We start from the raw sequence: 22,014 nt of genomic DNA on the forward strand, positions 1-22,014 counted from the left end.
TTCAGGAGAAGCAAATTTAGTCAGAGAATATGATCTATGGCCAGGGGGAAAGTGGGAAATGGGGAATGACTACCCATGGGCATGCAGCTTCCTTCTGGGGTGGTGAGAAGTTCCTGAAATGAGGTACTGGTGATGGTGGCACCACTTCGTGAACACTCTGAAAAGTACTGAATTGCATACTTTGTGGTAGATTGTATGGTGTGTGAATTATGTCACAATGAAAAGGATGCACACTCCTTGTTCAAAATTATTAGGAGTAACCAGATAACAACAGCAGAGCATTAAACCAAGAACAGGATCCTTCTAAGTGCAAAGGCCCGTATGGCACAGGGAGAGCATCCGGGAAGCTCGCCCACTGGGAGGCTTTCACTTAACTACCCCAGGAAGAACTGGGTCCATCCTACTCTACGCCCTGACAGCACTTCCTTTGTCACGTTTATTAATGGCAGCACGTGGCAACAAACAAGATCTTCATTCACATTATGAGTGTTTGTCAAACGCCCACCATGTTCTAGGCTGTGTTTTGGAGTTAGGTATACGTCAGTGAACAGAACAAAACTCCTTAAATATTCTAGAAAATGTCAGGTGGTGATGTGGGCTACAAAAAAAAAAAAAAAAAAAAAGAAGAGTCATTGGGTCTCCGAGGAAGAGAATCTGAGAGCCGAGGTAGTGATGAAATGAAGTGGGCCAGGTAGATAGCTGTGGGGAGAGGGGGCCCCAAGGTGAGAGAGTGTTCTGCACGGCCAGGGGGCAGTAAGGAGGACAAAGCGGGCAGCACTGGGTAAAAGGGGAGGCCAGGGACTTGGATCTGAGGGAGCCTGGGAGAGGGTGTGTATGATCTCACTTCTACTTTGAGACGTCAGAATGACTTAGAACCAGGAGGCAGAAATGGGTGTAGTGAGAGGTGGTCCGATTCTGGATTTCTTTTGCCAGTGAAATAGACAGGTTAGCAGATAAATGGAGGAACAATTTGAGAGAGAAAGAGAAAAATTTTTAAAAACCTCTCTTTCATCTAAGCCCAAGGATAAGCCCAAGGTAATGCCATTTCCCGATGTGGGGAAGCCTGGAATGGAGTGGCCTGTAAACTAGAAAGGCAAGTTATCCACCTGTCCCTACCCCAGTACCCTCCCCCCCAAATATCCACACGCACATACACACTTACACAATAGACAAGCGTGGACCAGGAACAGGCTGGCTGACTAAACACTCCTATTCAAAGGGGACAAGGAAAATGGCTCAAACACTCCCCCGTTACTGGTCCACAGCAGTGTTGGGAGTCTGCCTGGGAGGCACTAGAAGGCCTCTCCGCCCCAGCAGTGGGGTAAATTCCTTTATTAGTCTCTCAGCCTGTTGTATGGGACAAGCTATGCAGGATAACCTCTCCCATCCTGTGTTCTCTGGTTTCCAATTCCAACTTCTTGGAAGTGGTTCTGGGTCCATATTCCATAGTCAGACATGAGATAGGGATTAGAGAGTTTGTCCTATTTCAAGATTGAAGAAATTCCTTAGCTACTTCCTGCCTATGAAAATGTGAGGGCCTAAGGTGTGGTTTCAGGTTCACATAGTAAAGGGATTTTTTAAGACCAAGCTTGTGGTTTCTCTGGCAATATACGTCTTTGAAAAAATTTAATAAGTTTCTGACATATTTACAGTCAATTCCTTGTGCTTGTAGTCTCATAAAAAGTTCTTTCTTTATGTATAATTCTCAAGCCTGATTTAATGCTTTGCTTTCTTGGGCCTGTGTCTCTCTCTTTCTCTCCCCGGACTCGGACTCCCCTCCCGCTCCTGCTCCCCTTACCCCCACCATAATGGCTGCTACACAGAAAGCATCAGGCTTTGTGAGCAGTCATATCCATTATCTGATCTTTGCTACAAAAATAAAGTCTTAATGGACTTCTTCATACAATGACTTTCGAATCTTATTTCTACTTTTTCCCATTCTCGATTCCTTTCCTTGGCTTATCAGCCAGCCAACCCTTGTCTGGGATCACCTCTTTCTTCTCATGTCTTGCTAAAAGTAACCAGTCACAACCCCCACTCACTACTGATGTTTAGAAATCAAATGCAAAAATGAACACATAAATAAAATGAACACATAAATAAAAATACTAGAATTGGTTTTCCTAAACAAAAGCTGCAGAAATTCCAAAAGAGCTACAACATTGAAAGGCGATCACAAGTAGCACTTTTATCAAATGTTGTCACAGTTAAATATTTGTCTTCATCTTTCCAAGTCTCCGAGATCAGTTTCCTCACCTATTCTGGCTCTGCTATGTCAATGCCACATATTTTGAAATAAGCAGTGACAGAGCCCCCACTACTGGTATCGATTTAAATTAATGTCCAAGTGGCATTGCAGCTACATCTACTTGTTAGCATTTGAAAATTCAGAAGAATACTCAGAAGAATAAAATCGTTTTATTTCTAAGGTCTTAACACAGAATTTTTAGCACACTCAAGTTCAAAGGAACAAAACTGATAAAAAAAACCATCATTATTATGCTTTGCTGGGAATGTAAGAACACAACCCTCTGTGTTGCCTGAATCTTTTTTTGAAACTTCATTAATTTATTTGAGAGAGAGAGAGAGCACGAGTAAGCAGCAAGGAGGGACAGAGGGAGATATAGAAGCAGACTCCCTACTAGGTAGGAGCAGAACATGGGGCTTGACCCCAGGACCCTGAGATCATGACCTAAGCCAAAGTCAGACATTTATCCAACCTTGCCACCCAGGCACCCCTGTATTGCCTGAGTCTTAAATGAACCATTAGACCACACTGTCTTGGAGAATATAATTATTCTGATCACGGAAGCGACTGTTTCTACATGTTTTCAATTAGCAATAATCGCGCCTCGGATAAACCTCATTGGCTACGATACTGCCACTGCGCAAAGCTACATGTTTTCATTTTGGAATCTTTGCAATAAAAATACCAGGATTAGAAGAATTGTACTAAGTATTTTTCACGGATTATGTGCTTATTTAATTTTCACAGTCATCCATTTTAAAGATGAAAAAAAAAAAATAACATGAGGCTTAGAGAGATTTAAAGACCTTCCCAAGTCTATGTAGCTAATGAATGGGGTTCCAGCCCAAGTCCAGTGGACTCAAAGAGTAGGCTACACTACTTGAGAATTCCTAATCTAAATTTAAGAGAGATGCAAAGGGTCTAAAGGATCAAGGCCTGGGAAGAAAGCAATCATATGATAAAGGAGGTTGAATCGCTTTCATCATGACAGACGACCAAAGGCACAACTCTTGAGTTGGCAGCTGACCACATAGAAGGGGGTGTATACATATGAATATGGAATGAGAGTCTTCAGCACGTAAGTAGAAAATAACATTATTTAACATTTGGCAAATGCACTACATTTTACAACGCACTTAAGCTTATGTTAACTAATTTCTCCCTGAAACTTTATAAATCAAGCGGGACAATTATTATTATCCCTATTCAACAGATGAGGGTCAGAGCAGTTACGGGACTTGCCTAAGCTCACTTAGCTAGTAAATAGCCAAACTGGGACTGAAATCTATTTCCTAATGCCAACTCCGGTGTTCGCTCCACTATTAGGCGCTGACATTCCCAATGCTGTGTATAATTTTGTTTATAGTTTATAATGCACTCCCAACTGTATTACCCTTCTAGATCTCATTTGATACTCTTCCTTTGTCCCCAGGAACACATCTAATATGCGCCTTTAGCTTTTGCCTTGTAAGATAATTGCTGTGCCTCAGAGGGAGCAATTACTGTAAGGCAGTTAGTTGCAATACCTTCAAAGATATGTGTTCATAATGAAAGGAAATTTCTACAGCTTTTGTTTAGGAAAACCAATTCTAGCACATCTATTTAAGTATGTGTTCATTTTTGTATTTGATTTCTAAAACAATGCAGCTTTTACTTAATATCACACACATAAATTCTTCACTGTTGGGAAATATAGACTAAGTAAATAGTTTCCTCTATTGGAGTATTATCTTCTAGAAATATTTAGAAGTGTATATCTAGTCTAGATGATATATTAGTTTTAATCTTCTACAGTTGTAATCAAATTTACTTGAAATATAATAATTCTTCAGTATTTCTTCATTTGGGGCAATCTGAAAGCTGAAACTCAGAGGAGCCAAAAGGATTAGGCACTTGGATGTAGAGCCAGCCATTGACAGTTGGGCCCAGAACTCACTTTCCTGGTTTCTAAGTCCATTCCCCATTTTCTTGATGGGGTATCTCTTGCTTCTGGATCAGAAGAACTGTGCGGCAAGAAAAAATTTTGAAACGTCTCTCAGGAGTCAGAAGGCAAGGGTTTAGACACTATCTCTGACAATGACTACCTGGATAAGCTTGGCCAAGCCACTTAGGCCTTCTAAACATTAGGTGTACTGAAAGATCTATTTAAGGTAAATGGTTCCCTATTTTACCAGAATTTACCAGCCATTCCAAGTAAAATAAACACCATTTGCTTATGTTGAATCTAGTAAGCGGCACAAGTATAGCATGTGTTCACCCAGATGAACTGAGAATGCCATCTCCAAGTATTTGTTGATTGCAAAATAACCAAATTCTGGTGCAGAAATCTCTCCTCTTTCATTCACCACTTAGATTTTCAACTTTCCATATAAGCAAAATTAGATACGCAAGTGATTTTGTCCTGCATCTTTGGACCATCTCTATTCTATTTCAGTTGTTACAAATCATTAAGAACAGACAACTCTGATAGAAAAATTAGCATTTTACCAAAAAAATTATATAAATGGCCATGAAATGTATAGAATAGCTCTCATTTTAATTAGACATCGAGGGAGTGCAATTTAAAACCTTAATATATTACCCTACACTTACTTACTCCCCAGAATGGCTAAAAAGAAAAGGAAAAGAACAGGTGTAATAAGAACATAGCAAAAATTGAATTCTCATAAACTGATGGTGGGTGTACAAATTCATACAACCATTTGGGAAACTGCTTGATGAGTATCTACTAAAGCTAAAGATAAACAGGCTCTAGACTCGGAAATTTTACTCCCTCCAAAAACTACTGTACACATGTAAATAAAACACATGTATAAGGACCTTGGTAGCCAGACCAATCATAATGGCCCCAACTGGAAACCCAAATGTACATCAAGAGCAGAATGGAGGGATGCCTGGGTGGCTCAGTTGGTTGGACGACTGCCTTCGGCTCAGGTCATGATCCCGCAGTCCCAGGATCGAGTCCCGCATTGGGCTCCCAGCTCCACAGAGAGTCTGCTACTCCCTCTGACCTTCTCCTTTCTCATGTTCTCTCTCACTGTCTCTCTCTCAAATAAATAAATAAAATCTTTAAAAAAAAAAAAAGAGCAGAATGGATAAGCTGAAGTATTCATTCAGTAAAAAACTCTACAATGAATGTTAAATGAACCCCAACTACAGACAACATGAATGGCTTCTACAAAATAATAGTGAGCGAAAGAAGCCAGATACAAATGAGTACATACTGTATCCTTCCATTTATATAACTCTAAAAATACACCCTCCCACCCCCCCCAAAAAAGAGGGACACCTGGATGATTCCATCAGGAGAGCATGCAACTCTTGATCTTGGATTCATGAGTACGAGCCCCACACTGGGTATAGAGGGCACCATACATAAATAAATATCCCAAAAAAGAGGTAAAACTAACCTAAAGCGTTGAAAGTCAGAACAGTAAGTAGTTAAATCTTGGGAGGGGTCTGTCATGAATGAATGCAGTGGCCCAGGGGACAGGGCTTCTGACATGTTCCTCAGGTTAGGTGCCGGTAACATGGATGTGTTCAATTCCTCAAGCAGTGGTCTAATGGTTTATACACATTTCTACAAATGAGTTATATTTCAGTTAAAATTTTATTTACATAATACACAAGTTTGTCCCATCCACAAGGATTCCCAGAATGGCAGCAGTAGACCCTCTTGTTCGCATGTTAAAACAACGGGGTGGGACAATTTGGTCTATTATAATTATTCTAAATCATCAAAGATTTTCAGGAGCCCTTATTATGTGCAGGACAGTCTTGTAGGTATTGAGGAAATAAAGATGAATAAAATAAGCTTGCTTATTACAGTTCCATAAAGAACAAGTGTATGTAAACAGGTAGTTTCAACACAAAACGTAAATGCAGAGGCAGAGGAATGTACACAATAAAAAAAAGACTAAGATCTCTTGAATTAACTAACCTCCACTTAATCAACATGACCAGTGTGACCATCACTTTCCATTATCTTTGTACAACACACTGACTGATGCCCACAGCACACCAGATGCTCTAGACTGGTCAGCCAGTAAACCTCTACATCCATCAGTTGAATTATATGCTCATTAACAGTCAGTTATATATGTTCATCAGTAGAGTCTCTTGCTGCACTTAAAGAAACCAAAACTGAAAATCTCAGGGTCTGTATTATGGTATGGTATACATAATAAAGACTAAAAATGGTTCCAAACATTGGTAATTGAATATATATTTTTTAAGGTTTTAAGTTAAAATATCTGCCAAAAGTTTTTACTAAACTACTAATTACTAAGTTACATACAATGCTTGGGTAAGAGTATAAGCTCTATTGCCATATTCACTGGACTCAAACTGTGGTCTTATATTCATTAGCTATGTCATTCTAGACAAGTTATTGAACCTTCTGTGCCTCATTTACTTCATTTGTAAGGGGGATAGTAACAGTACTTTCTTTATATGGTCATTGCTGGGGAAAATACGTTGCTGTAGCTAAAGAACGCTGAAGAATGCCTAGCATAGCATACAGATTTTCTTGATCATTAGCTAGTAATATTTTTAGTCCTATCACATTAGATAAGAGAGCTGTAGTACTAGAAGGTGTTGGACAAATAGGATGAATCTTGAAAGTGAAGGAAAGTGACTAATACGAGTCTGTTGCATGAAGCCACAAACATTGCCTGGTGTGGGGATTTGGGAAAACTTCACAAGACTTTGAGCAGGATCTTAAATCATGAGGAGGAATTCACCAAAGAAATAAAGCCTGAAGGAACTGTTAGCAGACACACACAGCTGGTAGAGAAGTGCAGAAGACTAAGATCATGGTATATTTAAAGAACCTTGAATTATTCTAGATTCTTGCAGTCAAATGTCCCTGGGACTAAGATATGGAAAGTTAACCTAGAAAGGTAATTTTTCATTTACTTTTAAAATTTCTGTTCTTCCTCAAAAGGCTGCGTTCCATGACAGTAGTCACCATTTCTACTTTTTCCCCAATAAATATCATCTTACGAAACTGAAGTCAAAGAGTAAGTTAAAATAATCTGCCCTTTATATGTGAGCCAAGTCTTTCTCTTTTCAGACTCTGCAAGAATACATAGTTATTCTAAGCATTGATGTTTATAGTTTGAAATGAAAATATACTTTCTGGATCTAATGGATTGTATGCAAGGACAAGAAACATGGATAAAGTATTATTATCTGGTCCTTATTTCACTAAAGACAAAATAAAATAGCTGCTAGACTATAGTAATTTAATTTCAAGCATTGCCTTAGAATTAGTGATTCCTGTAGAATCATCCTACCTCCATTAACGGTTATGGGAAAAATGGTGCAAGAGAAGCAAAATCAATAACTTTACAGCAGCAACGTCCATCATGAATCAATTAGAGACTTCAGTGGCACAGTAATCAATTTATATGACACATCCCAGCTCCTTATTTTCCTTTTGTTATTCTTTACTATATGGTAAGAAATCTTCCCAAATTGCTATGTCTTGTTTAATATTAACAGAATCAAGAAACCTGTTTCCACACCTAATCAAGAACAACAATATAGAAGCATTTATTTGTTAAATGAATCTGAGAACATAAAAGACTCACAGAAATCATCATTTTTTGTAGGGAGAACATTTATGTACAATTAAAATCTGTCTTTACCAGTAGGCAGGCTTCATCTCCCACACAAGGACACACATGTCAAAAGTTGGTAGAGTAAAGCTGCAAAGGCACAATTCCAACTGGGTAATACTGAACTATGTTCCAAACAATCAGTATAGATTTGGGGGGCTGGGTAGTAGCTATAGCAGGTGACACTCTTTTCTAACAATACTGCTTCTCCATTGACTTTATTTGTAAAAAATAAAATGTTTAGAACTTTGAAAATATAACTGACCACTTTAAAAAAAAAAAACACTGATCAAGGCGCCTGGGTGTCTCAGTTGGTTAAGCATCTGCCTTTGGCTCAGGTCATGATCCCAGGGTTCTGGGATGGATCCCCGCATTGGCATCTCTGCTCAGCAGTGTCTGCTTCTCCCTCTGCCCTTCCCCCTACTCCTGCTTGTGATCTCTCTCTCTCTCTCCCTCCCTCCCTTACCCTCTCTTTCTAAAATAAATAAAATCTTTAAAAAAAAAAACACTAATCATATTGATGGGAAACAAATGAAAGAAATGAAGAGGAAATGTCATTGTAATAATTCAATTCTTTCTCTTCCTTTTGAAATATAATATTAATTTGTTAGTTATAAGCTATGTGGATTTAGCAAAGAGATGGTTTCTACATGGAATGTAAGTATATAAATGTGGTACAGTTTTTTACTAAAATTTAAACCGCAACTATTTATCTGCCTTAGGTGACACTTGCTTTAACCTTCAGAAAAAATGTCTTGTACTGAGCATGAAAATGGTAATCATAATACTTGTAGGAATTTTATCTAAATTTTATGAAATAATTCTAAGAATGCCACCATTATTGTGGGTTTAAGTGGGTTGCAAATATACCATTTTATTATATTTTTTTAAAGATTTTATTTATTTATTTGACAGAAATCACAAGTAGGCAAAGAGGCAGGCAGAGAGAGAGGAAAGGAAGCAGGCTCTCTGCAGAGCCTGATGTGGGGCTCGATCCCAGGACTCTGGGATCATGACCTGAGACGAAGGCAGAGGCTTTAACCCACTGAGCCACCCAGGCGCCCCAAATATTTCAAAACCATTTTTGAAAAGAGCACCTGGAAGAAAGGGAGGAACATAAAATGATCTCAGTTGTATAAGATGGATTTTGAGGGGTGAGCATCAGTGGGCTCTTTTCCAGTGAGGATGCCTGCCACTGAGCTCATCTGATAAAGCCGTGACCCCGAATCATCCCTTCAACTGGTCTTCTTCAGTTATAGAGTCGGGCTGCTGCATGTCTGTAATTGAAAGAGAAAATCCCTCCATTGTGCACGATAGCTTGGGATCTCCAACATTAACGAGGCTTTCAGTGGACATTTCTTGTCTTGGTCAGTTCCTCCTTCTGCCCACTCTGGCCCTGTCCCAGTGACAGACTCAGAGAAATAGAACTTTCTCACAATCCACCCACACCCCATGCTCCCACTCTCAGCCTTCTTTGTCAGGAAAATTAAGACAAAGTGATCAGCTCTCTAAATTTCTTGACTTTCCCTTCTGGTCCCTTCATCACCTACAGATTCAAAACAACTGTGCTTCAGCCTCTTCTTCTTTCCAATCTGAGAAGCTGAAAGTTCTTCCTTCCATTTAAAGCCAACCCTTATATCTTGACTTTTTATCTGTCACCTGAATCCTCTAGGATTTATCTGCCATCAATTATCCTAATATTCTTCCATAGCTTTAACTACTTCTCTACTGACTTTTTACCTCAGCTTTTAGCTCATCTCTCCCATACTAGTGCAGTGGGGAAAAAAACTTTACAAAACTCAACCCCTTTCTTTTACTTGGCAACCACTTTAACGAATATTGTCTCTTCTTACTGCTCTACTCAAACTAATTTTGTTCTGCACACACCTTATCTACCCATCTAGACCATTCCCACCCTTCTCCACCTGCCCTGGATGCTGGCCTATGACTATACCAGTGGGCTTATTTGTCACCTTGCTTCCAGTCTGGCTTGGCCAATGAGCAGCACCAGGAGATATAAGGGAAGAAGGAGAGTGAGGAGTCGGAGTCTTTTTATTTTAGCTATTTTAGGTGTTGCTATAGGCCGGCTCGATTCCTTTACTTAATTCCAGGTCACAGCTCTCGTCAGGCAACCTTCTTTATACAGTCTGTCTCTCTCTCTCTTCCCTTTGCCTCCTTACCCTCTTCTCTCTCCTTCATCTTAGATCTTTTGGCCAATGGATGGTAACCCTGTGCTATAACTAGCCCATGGGTATTCCTTACATAAAGAAACTGTATCAGTTGCCCACTTTATATATAAGCCTTTTATTTAGCCTCCTCAAATTCCCAGTAAGAGTCTGCCCTTGCTCTCCTGCTGGGTCCCAGGCTGGTAAAATCTTCTTGAATCTTCTTGAAAGTATGGTTTAAATAGATACTACTTACACACTTATTCAGTCACCAAACCACACAACTTAGCTTTTGCCCCAACCATCCACATACTAAAATTATTTTCTTTCTCTCTGGGCACTATTATTGATCCTTACGTACACAAATCCTATGATCATTCTTCAGTCCATATTTTACTCTGCATTTTTTTCTGTATTTTACACTGTTGGCCACTCCATTATTCCAGTAAATCTACTTCCCTAGCATGTGTGATACCCACCCCCATTGTTCTCCCCTTATATCTCACTAGTGGGTTCCTCTTACTATTAACTCTTCAAACACTGGTGCTTCCCATACATAGTTCAGTCCTTGGCCCGATGTTCTTTTCATATCATATGCTTTTCCTAAGTGAAGTCCTCTACTCTCAAGACATTAAGCATACCCAAGAGTGTCCAAATCTAGCTATCTGCATGTTGACACAACTATCTGCATATTCTGATGACACTTGGCTGGACACTTGGGCTCCCAGAATACCTTCCAGTCTCTCAGAATTTAAGATAGAATACTGAAATTATCTGTTAAGCATCTCTCTCTACCTCATTAAACCTAAAGTACCTGGAGGCAGGGAAGATGACTTTGTCATATTCTAACAATTGCAGAGCACAGTTTCCTGAATAAAAGCAAATATTTAACAGCAATTTTAATTATTAATAATAACAAGCCTTGGGGTTCATTGGTAGCTCAGTCATTAAGCGTCTGTCTTCTGCTCAAGTCTTGATCCCAGAGTCCTGGGATCAAGCCCCCCACTGGGCTCCCTGATCAGCAGAAAGCCTGTTTCTCCCTCTCCTACTCCCCCTGTTTTTGTTCCCTCTCTGTGTCTCTCTCTGTCAATAAATAAATAAAATATTAAAATAATAATAATAATAATAATAAGCCTCTTGTTACTCCTTAGCCTCAGTGTCATTACTTAGAAAAAAAGCATTGAAGTGTTTTGAATATCCATGAAAAAATTAGTATTCTGATATATTATAGGATAGCTTTCTAAGCTATAAACTGAGACATTGTATGCTGCAACCATGTATCAGTGTATACCATGTGTTCACTTGAAATCAAGCCAAGTACAAAACTATGGAAAGAGCCTAGATGTCCATTAACAGAAGAACGGCTAAAGAAGATGTGGTATGTGTATATACAATGGAATATTATGCAGCCATAAAAATTAAATCTTGCTGGCAATTCACAGACTTGTACCCCTGGGGCTAATAATACATTATATCTTAATAAAAAATAAAAATTTTTAAAAAATGAACTCTTGCCATTTGCAACAACATAGACGGAACTAGAGGGTATTATACTTAGTGAAATAAGTCGATCAGAAAGACAATTATCATACAATCTCACTGATATGTGGCAATCTGAGGAACATGACAGAGGATCATAGGGGAAGAGAGGAAAAAATGAAACAAGATGAAACCAGAGAAGGAGACAAACCATACAACTCTTAATCTCAGGAAACAAATTGAGGGTCGCTGTAGTGGAGGGGGATGGGATGGATGGGGTGGCTGGGTGATGGACATTGGGGAGGGTGTGTGCTATGGTGATTGCTATGAATTGTGTAAGACTGATGATTCACCTGTACCCCTGAAACAAATAATACATTATATACTAATTTTTAAAAAAAGAATTGTAATATCCACTGCTGGTTTCAAGCAAATGCAAACTTGCTACATTGCTGAGAAACAGAATAAATTGGTATAAACTTAAAAAAAAAAAAAAGAAATCAAGGAGAGTGCATTTAAGTCCTTGAAACAGCCCTACTGGATTTATATGCCTCAAGATTGGGGAAGATATCATGCCAACATGTGTTAGAGTTGATAACCAATCCCTATACCTGAGACCCTATTAGAGGTATCGCAGGAAACAAAGACTAATGATGTTCAGTTTTGAAAGTGGGAGAAGGATTTTGTAGTTCAAAGACTGTGGGATCAAAAAGAGACTCAGTATTTTGATATTTGCAAATGACATTACAGATAAAGGGTTGGTATCAAATATCTATAAAGAACTTGTCAAACTCAACATCCAAAAAAGAAATAATTCTAGCAATAAAAGGGCAGAAGATATGAAAAGATACTTCCCCAAAGAAGACATACAAATGCCTAACAGACACATGAAAAAAATTGTTCATCATCTTTAGCCATCAGGGAAATTCAAATCAAAACCACAATGAGATACCACCTTACAGCACTCAGAATAGCAAAAATTAACAAGGCAGGAAACAACAAGTTTTGGAGAAGATGTGGATAGAGGGGAGCCCTCTTACACTGTTGGCGGGAATGCACTCTGGAAAACAGTATGGAGATTCCTCCAAGATGTTAAAAATAGAGCTACCCTATAACCCAACAATTACACTACTAGGTATTTACCCCAAAGATAGTGAAAAGAAGGGGCACATGCATTCCAATGTTCATAGCAGCAATGTCCACAATAGCCAAACTGTGGAAGGAGCTGGGATGCCCTTCAACAGATGAATGGATAAAGAAGATACGGTCTATAAATACAATGGAATATTATGCCTCCATCAGAAAGGATGAAAACCCAACTTTTGTAGCAACGTGGATGAGACTAGAGGTGATTATGTTGAGTGAAATACACCAACTAGAGAAAGACAATTATCACTGGTTTCACTCATATGTGGAACATGAATAGCACATAAGACCACAGGGGAAGGGAGGAAAAACTGAATGGGAAGAAACAGAGAGGGAAAAAAACCATGAAAGACTCTGGACTCTGGGAATGAAACTGAGGGTTACAGAAGGGAGAGGGGTGGGTATTAAGGCGGGGGGGGGGGGGGCATGTGTGGTGATGAGCACTGGGTGTTATATACAACTGATGAATCGTTGAACACTACATCAAAAACTAATGGCATACTATATGCTGGCTAATTGAACATAATAATTAAAAAAGAAACTTAAAAAAATAAATTAAAAAATAAAAAAAGAAGAGTCAGGATAATCAAATCACTGTTGGTGACATAAAGAGGTGACAGGAATGTTGGAGCTACAGCTGTAATCAGAAAGTGATCTGGGTGGGGACAGGCATAATAGTGACCTCAGTTATAAGCAGAGCAGGCAGTAGAGAACAGTGAGGCAGGACTACTGGGGACCATAGATGTTACCCTGGAGACCCTTGAACTGAGGAGAAGGGTTTGATGCCTGAGGTTTCTCAATTTCATTGATACCATTTTCTTCATGCATTACCTAAGAAAACATGGGCTTGTTATCATTCAGACAAGTATTAGTGGTATTGTGATCATCTGGCCATGTTAATAATTTTAACAACAAAATAATCATAGTTATTAATAATCACCTGTAACAGTCACTGTGCTATACTATGTATTATAAACACATACACAGTTCGTAAATACTACTGTTCACTATTTCTACTCATACCACTCTAGTCTAGTCACTGTTATAGACTGAATTGTGTCTATCAAAAAGATATGCTGAGGGTTCAGTGGGTTAAAGCCTCTGCCTTCGGCTCAGGTCATGATCCCAGGGTCCTGGGATGGAGCCCCGCATCAGGCTCTCTTCTCAGCAGGGTGCCTGCTTCCTCCTCTGTCTCTGTGTGCCTTTCTGTCTACTTGTGATCTCTGCCTGTCAAATAAATAAATAAAATCTTAAAAAAAAAAATGCTGAAATACTAAGCCCCAGTACCTCAGAATGTGACTTCATTTGGAAATAGAGTCTTTAAAGATGTAATCAAGTTAAAATGAGGTCTTTAGGATGGACCTTAATCCTGAATGACTGGTGTCCTCATACATGAAGGAGATTTAGACAGAGACAGACATGCACAGTGGAAAGCTGTAAAGACACGCAGGGAAGAGACGGCCACATGACTGGAGCACCTCGTCTGCAAGCCAAGAAGCACCAGTGATTGCTGGCCAGTCCCAGAAGCTGGAAGGCAAGGAAGGATTCTCATCAGAGCTGTCAGACACAGGGTAGCCCTGCTGATGCCTTGATTTCAGACTTTAGGCCTCCAGAACTGTGCCCTTGCAAAGCAAGTCAGCCACCAGTGCTCAGGTCATTGCAGTAGCCTCTTCACTGGTCTCTTCTTCACACTTCTCCCACTCTACCCTACCCCCCACCCCAGGAATCTATTCTCAATATAGAAGACGGAGATAAGAGTGAAGCTTTTAAAATGCAGGTCATGTCATGTTCCTCTTCTAGTCAAAGTCCTTTAATGTCTTCCCATCTTATTCAGAATAGAAACCAAAGTCCTTATGGTTGACTGTACGACTCATCACCTTGTGACCTTATCTCCCACTGTTCTCTCCTTTGCTTACCACAGTCCGGCCCCACTGGTCTCCTTTCTTCCCTCAAACACACTGAAAAAAACTCTTACTTCAGGGCCTTTGCACTTGCTGTTTCCTCTGCATGTATCTCCTAGATATCCGTAGTCCAACTCCTTCGTCTCTTTCAGGTCTGTGCTCTCGCATCCCATTTTGGAGGAGGCCTGACAATCCTCTGGACCACTGCACGGCAGACCCCTGCAAACGCTCCGTGCCCTTCCTCTGTTTGATTTCCCTCCACAATAATCATCACCATCTAATAATATACCGCAAATAGCACTTATTTTTGTTGTCGTTTTCCCAACATGATTTAATCCTTACAGAGACTGGATACCTGTTTGTTCACTGAGCTATGCTGAGTGCCAGAACATACAGAATCTGGCACATAAGAAATGCATAAGGTATATCTGCTGAGTGAATAAATAACCTCGTGTATCTTAGCGATAACACAAAGTGGTAGAATGAATACCAACTGCCCCTGACGAAAGAATCCTGGGTCCTCTACCCCACTGAATCACTTACCAGGGGCAAATGACCTGGAGCAAATGGCCTGGGGTAAGGAGCTCAGTCTATTTATTCATTTGTGAAAACCAGGAAGATAAAATCTCCTTTATTTATTTTACACTGTGGTTCTGAGGGTCAACTTAGATGATGCATATAAAATTGCATCTGTAATCTTTACAGTGTTATATAAATATTAGCTATTATGAAAATAAATCTATTCAGAGTTCTATAGATTGGAGGTGATTCTGTGTGGTAAGAGGTAATTAATAAAAGATGACATTCTTAATTGTTGAGAAGTCAGACTTACTGAAAATAGGTTCTAAAAAAGAAAAAGTAAAAGGAGTCCCTGGTCAAGCACTGCTTGAAGATTTTTTAAAAGTGGCATCTGCAAAGTGCAACATTCATTACTAATAGCTGTTACTTGCTAAGAGTTACTGAACATACTTAAGTATAGAGCAAAATACTCAGGACATTTGAGCTTTCTTGGTGCCACAGAGAGCTCGTTATAAGTGAATGAGACTCGGCATTACTGACTGAGAGTGTATCGCTTCATTTAAAAAGAGAAGAGAAAATATTTTAAAGTATCATACTGTGCTTTCTTTAATTTACCTGCCCACTCTGATTTACACACATCAGTAATGTTCCTGCGAATACCATAGTTAGTGTCCATCTGCCTATCAGATGCTCCGATTATATTCAGGACATCCGGTATCAACTTAGCATTCATCCAACAGTTAAATAGGAAGCATTTCTTAAGTATCTATTGAGGGCCAACCACTGTGCCTGATGAAATGAGCAATGAAAAATAAAACCTGGTCTCTCGGGGCACCTGGGTGGCTCAGTGGGTTAAAGCCTTCCGCTCGGCTCATGCATGGTCTCAGAGTCCTGGGATCGAGCCCCACGTTGGGCTCTCCGCTCAGTGGGGAGCCTGCCTCCCTTCCTCTCTCTCTCTGCCTGCTTCTCTGCCTACTTGTGATCTCTGTCTGTCAAATAAATAAAAATCTTTATTTAAGAAAAAAAAAAACCTGGTCTCTCTCTTTTGCAATATGCTTAGGAACATAGAGCCATAGACAACCTCAACACAAATCAAACTCTAAGAGGCTCTTCAGTAAAAGGAATGCAAAACCAGATGCACATCATTTGAGAGGCAAACTGACCAAGGGCCTCTGAAAAAGTTTCTAGAAACGGTGCTATTTTAATTAGGTCACAAAGGACTTCAATAGGAAGAGAAGTCTGAAGAACATGTTGGGGCATGCCAAGAAGGGGGCATAACTTGAGGAGCAGTGAAAGTTTCAGAAAGAACTTAAGATTTGTGGTGACTTTATCTGTAAGTAGGTTTTAAGGACAATGTGGTTATTCAGGAGTCATCTTTAATCTGTGGAAATTAATAATGTCTCTGGTCAACATTCCCTCTGATACAAATTATACTCTGGTGCATAGACAAAGACAGCATGGTACATGGCATTTCTTATTAACTAGATCTGAAGAAGTGCTCAACCTTTTGAGGATTACGTAGTTTGGGGGGAATCTGATAAAACTTTAACAACCTCCCTCCATAAGACACATTGTCTAAGACACGAAAAATTTTAAATCATGTTTCTAAAAGTTTAATAGGATTCTTCAAAGCCTGCATTTGGACCTCAGACTCAGAATCTCTAGTCAAAATGGTGAAGACCATTTGTGTGGGGAATTTTTTTCCCTTTTTGTGCCAAGGCATTTAGGAATTCTTACAGGAAAAGTTTTGAAGGGAGTTGTTAAAATAACACAGCAGGGGTGCCTGGGTGGCTCACTGGGTTAAAGCCTCTGACTTCGGCTCAGGTCATGATCCCCAAGTTCTGGGATTGAGCCCCACATAGGGCTCTCTGCTCAGCGGGGAGTCTGTTTCCTCCTCTCTCTCTCTGCCTGCCTCTCTGCCTACTTGTGATCTTTGTCAAATAAATAAATAAAATCTTCAAAAAAAATAAAATAACAGCATTTGAAAAACAAGAAATTATACGTTGGAGAATGTATAAGATATGGTCCACTGAGAATGTCTAAGATATGGTCCACTGAACATCAACATTTGCCAACTCAACAGAAAACTTCTGCTAGGGAGTTCTGTGACCCACTATAAATCCCAAAGTCTTGCCAGCAGCAATCACAGCACTGCTGTGCAGACAGAAAAGCTTCCATGAGAAAGTTCTACACAAACATTACTACCAGACAAAGATTTATGTTCCTATGGCCCAGGGCATGGGATCTGAGTGTTTTTGTTTTTGTCATATAAACCTGCAGGTAGCTGGAAGAATTGGAAGGAAAAGTTTGCTGCATATCTCAAGGATTGCCAATAGAACATTAGCTTTGATTTACAACAACAGTTAAAGGGTATTTTATAATAGACTCTAAATATAGAACATAATTAAATGTAAACCTTTTAGCAAAGTAAGTTGCTGTTTTTGGAGGAGTGGGATGGGAAATTCGTTTTAACATCTGATTCAGCAGCATCAAGAATCCCTTCTCTTGACAGATGAACAGACGACATAAATCGTTAAACTGCCTTCCATTCCTAGACATCATGCATTTAAACAAGTCAGATCTGCTTAAGCCAACAGGAGAAGACATAGCACTCAGGGGTCACTCTGTGACAGAATGGACTAAGATACCAACATATGTTTGCTAAACAGCCATGCAGCCACAGTATACAAAAGGTGTGCATACGGACTGTGGGAGTATAGTTGACTAGAGAAACCTACAGTTCGTACCATTATCTTCCATCCCTCCATTGTCCATCCTTGGGTCTGTGTGTGATTATTTGTCTTACCTAATCTGAGAAACTCAGGATTAATAATGCAATGGTGTCTCTTGCCTTACTGGTCAGATAGGAGCCTGGCTACTATTTTAACTCTTGAGCTTTCTTGCTCACCAGCTCCCATCTCCTTTTGCTCCCCTGCTAGTTTTCTAACAGGGCACTCAAGTCTGCCTCTTGCTTTCAACCCAGTCTGATACAGACTTCCCGTTCTGTGAAGCTGGTTCAGAGAAGAACACGACAGGTAAGAGCTGTAAACCCAAAAGGATAAATATGTTTGCACTTCATTCTGATTTTTTCCCTTTGTTTATTTTTATTAAACTTACTTTCTTATTCCTCTATTTTGGCAGGCTATGCATAAAATAAGAAATATTTAATATGGAGGTAGAAATGAAGTTGAGTCAACTCTAAATCACGTAGCTGATTGTTTGGTGTCAAGGAATCACTTTTGGATAATACTTGCTGAGAATGGAATTAATACCCATTAACATGTGAAGCCTTCCCTTGTCTCTTTACAGTAATACAGACCGATGAACTCTCCATGCAGCAATTCAAAACAAAGAACTCATGGGAAGCTGTTAATAGTCTCATTTCTGGCTTCCATTACTTACTTAACTAAACTTAACCTGCTAATTTCCAGATACATCTTATTTTTAAGTAGAAATCATTTAAATATATGCCTTGATTCCTTTGAGTATGAATTAAAAAAGGAAAATGCTTATAATGTAAAGGACATCTCTGTTACATTTTTAAGGGCATTATAATCTTATTCTACTGTATCGACTGTTAGGTAAATAATTATCATGATAGAGCTTTCCCTGCAAAACAAATGTCCTGATAGATGAAGTGGTTTGCATCTATTCCTTAAGAACTTTGCTAGGGTACTTAATGCTTCAGAGGTAGGAGGTGAAAAAAAAAAAGACTGTGTTATACTTTCAGATGAGAGGATGATTGACAGTACAAGGACCTGCTCTACTAATAGGCTAGATTGGGATGGGAGAAAAGCTTTCGGGGGGAAAGCTCATGATACTGATGGAGTGACCTTCTAACATAATGCGGGCTCTGTAGATGGGGGGTACAGGCTGCCGGAAGACAGTGAACGGCTAGCACACCATGATTCAATTCTTTTAATGAACTGAACATACCAAGCCAACTTTCAGTTAAAATGAAGATTGAGTATCCAGATTTCAGATGGTAAAAGCTCTGGCATCTCTTCTGGGCTCTTGTAGGACCTGAGTTTTAGTTCCTTCTCCTCACCCAGTGATAACGGAAGGCCGGGAGAGGACACACCCCCATGAGTGGCATCCGGAGCTCACTTATTATGATTTGTTCTTTGAATGTATTGTCGGAGAGACAGAAAGAGAAAGTGAGAAAGATACTTTGGGCTCAAAATTTTAGGCTGTAAGACAGTTTGGGTTTTGGCTTTTATTTTACAATACCCTCTACAATTGTGTTTTAGTAAATATCTGTGCAAAGACAGAATAGCCTTAATGGTTTAAATGAAAAGCACTGTAAGTTGCTAATTCTGCAAAAATTTTCCATGGCTGAAGACAGTTTAGTATAAGAAAAGACCACCAGCCTCAAAGTGAGACCTTGGGGTGTAAATTCCATTTCTGCTGCTTCTCAGGGTTACAACTTTGGGGGATCAACTTAATTTTAGCCTCTATGGATCTCAGTTTTCTGGACTATGAAATGGGATGGTAATCTTGTCTTCAAAGACCTGGTAGGATTAAATAAATAAAGTCTTGAAACTGGGGCATGATGAATGTCCAACATATTTTGGAAGATTAAGGGTAGCTAATGTCCTAAGTAGCAAAAGAGTACAAGGTACCCTATAGTATGTGATTCAGCTTATTTGACATTTATGAAAGATCCTCATTTCTTTTAGGTTTTATTATCAGGCTTTAATAGAAATAAATCAACATAAAAATGAATTAAGCAAAAATCCTAAATAAAATGAATAAAAATAATTCAACTAAATTTTTATGAAAATTGAAAGCAGAAACTCTTAAAGATTTCATAGACTGAGTCTGTGTTGAAAAGGTGAGAAGCTCTTGCACAGGAAATACCTAATTTTATAGATGAGGGAGAAGGGCCAGACATTTTTTAAAAAATAAGAAGGAATAAATCGCTACATTTGTTTCCTGTAGCTATCTGAGAAGGAGGAGTTTAGATACTCACTTTTAGTGAATTGAAATTTCTAGTCTGGTCCCCACAAGGCAGCAGATGAGATTGCAAATACTTAAAGCTTACAAGGGGTGTTTCTCAAAGTGTTTTCCAAGAAGCATCCAAATTATCATCATTTAGGGTAGATTTCGGGGTCCCACTTCAGACTAACCAAACCAGAATCTTTATTTTTTTATTTTTTTTTTTTAAAGATTTTATTTATTCATTTGACACAGAGAGATCACAAGTAGGCAGAGAGGCAGGCAGAGAGAGAGAGAGAGGAGGAAGCAGGCTCCCCGCGGAGCAGAGAACCCGATGCGGGACTCGATCCCAGGACCCTGAGATCATGACCTGAGCCGAAGGCAGTGGCTTAACCCACTGAGCTACCCAGGCGCCCCCAAACCAGAATCTTTAAAGGCCAGTCCCAGTAATCTAAATTTTAACCAAACCCCTCCCCCACCCCTCCCCCACCCCCTACTTCACCCCTCACCACCCTCCCTGCCCCCGTGGATTCTGAATCACCAATCTAGTACAATAGATTTCAACATTGGCTGCGCATTAAAATCACTGAGAACATTTAAAAAAAAAAAAAGATACTTATGCCTTATCCCAAACCAATTTAAATTAGAATCTCTAGCGTGAGGCTCAGCATCAGACTTTTTTTTCCCCCCCAAAGCTCAGGAGCGATTCTAACAGGCAGACTGGGTGGAAAAACACTGCTTGCAGCACTCCAAGATTCCCCGCCTCATCTGTCAAGGTGAAAGTAAGAAATCAGTCTCAAAATACAAACTCGTCTTTACCTGGAGATGTCCAGCTAGAGGCTGGGTTGGCCCTTTACCACCTGTATTTGCTATGACCCTGCATCACAGAGGGTCAAATCCTCTGGATGTGTTCCATTCAGTGCCACCCTGTATCTCAGCAATTTATTTCCCAGAATGAAACAGATGTTAAAAAGAGGGTTCTCGCTTTATTATTATTCTTTTTTATTCCATCGCCACGTTTTGTCACACAGGAGTCACTCAACACATATTTGTTGGTTGGATGTGGCTCTCTTAGTCTGTTAGAGCTTTTATAAGAGACATACTCTAAACTGAGTGGCTTATCAATAGCAGAAATTTATTTCTCCCCATTCTGGAGGCTGAAGAGATCAAGACCACATGCGGCAGATTCCATGTCTGGTGAAGGGCTGTTTTCTGCTTCACAGGGCTCCTTCTCTCTGTGCCATCACAGAGCACGAGGCAAAGGGATTTATCCCAGGTCTCTTTTATAAGGGCACTAATTCTGTTCATCAGGGCTCTGCTCTTAGGTCCCAATCACCTCCCAAAAGCCTTACCTCCTCATACCTTCACTTTAGGGTTAGGATTTCAACATACGAATTCTGCGGGTCAGGGGATACATTCAATCTACAGCAGTCTCTTTGTCTTTAGAAAGCTCTGTAGTCCATCGAGAAACCACGCTGGTAGCTGAAACACCACACAACCAAAGCTGAACTTCCAACTTCCAACTTCCAAACTTGCTGTTTCATGTTTCTAAATTTATATAAATCAAATCATCTGTTTCAATCTACCACCACATCTCGCAAAAGCAGACTCATTTCCACCAGATTTGGAGGGCATATGTCATGAATACGTGATATACGTGACATCCACATATTAGGGACATCATAAGGAGCTAAGTGACCAAGAGGAGTTAAGCAACCATCCTCCACGGTAGATCAGAAGCAGTAAAAAGCCCAAGTGTTTGCCACTTAGGAAGAACAGGGTATATGCATCAGGACACCGCAAAGAAAACCAAGTGGTTCAAATATGAGGCCATTATCAAAACTCTTAAGGACAGAAGCTATGAATGGCAGGGCTCAATTTGCAAAGAAATCGTTTCTTCACATGGACAATTCGTGGTGGCCTCAAGGTGAGCAATGACAGGTTCTTGTTTAACAGTGGCTAATGTTTCTCCTGAGCATGGCTGTGGAAGTCACCAG

General features: G+C 39.7%; 1 protein-coding gene and 1 pseudogene across 1 annotated transcript in view; both read right to left on the bottom strand.

The window, feature by feature from the left end:
- The window catches only part of KCNH5 (potassium voltage-gated channel subfamily H member 5), a 304,115-nt gene that overhangs the window by 15,277 nt on the left and 266,824 nt on the right, over positions 1-22,014 (bottom strand). The window lies entirely within an intron of this gene.
- Positions 2,689-2,896, bottom strand: LOC116592062 (annotated as a pseudogene).

This window comes from Mustela erminea, chromosome 5, assembly GCF_009829155.1.
Source record: "Mustela erminea isolate mMusErm1 chromosome 5, mMusErm1.Pri, whole genome shotgun sequence".
Taxonomy (NCBI): domain Eukaryota; kingdom Metazoa; phylum Chordata; class Mammalia; order Carnivora; family Mustelidae; genus Mustela; species Mustela erminea.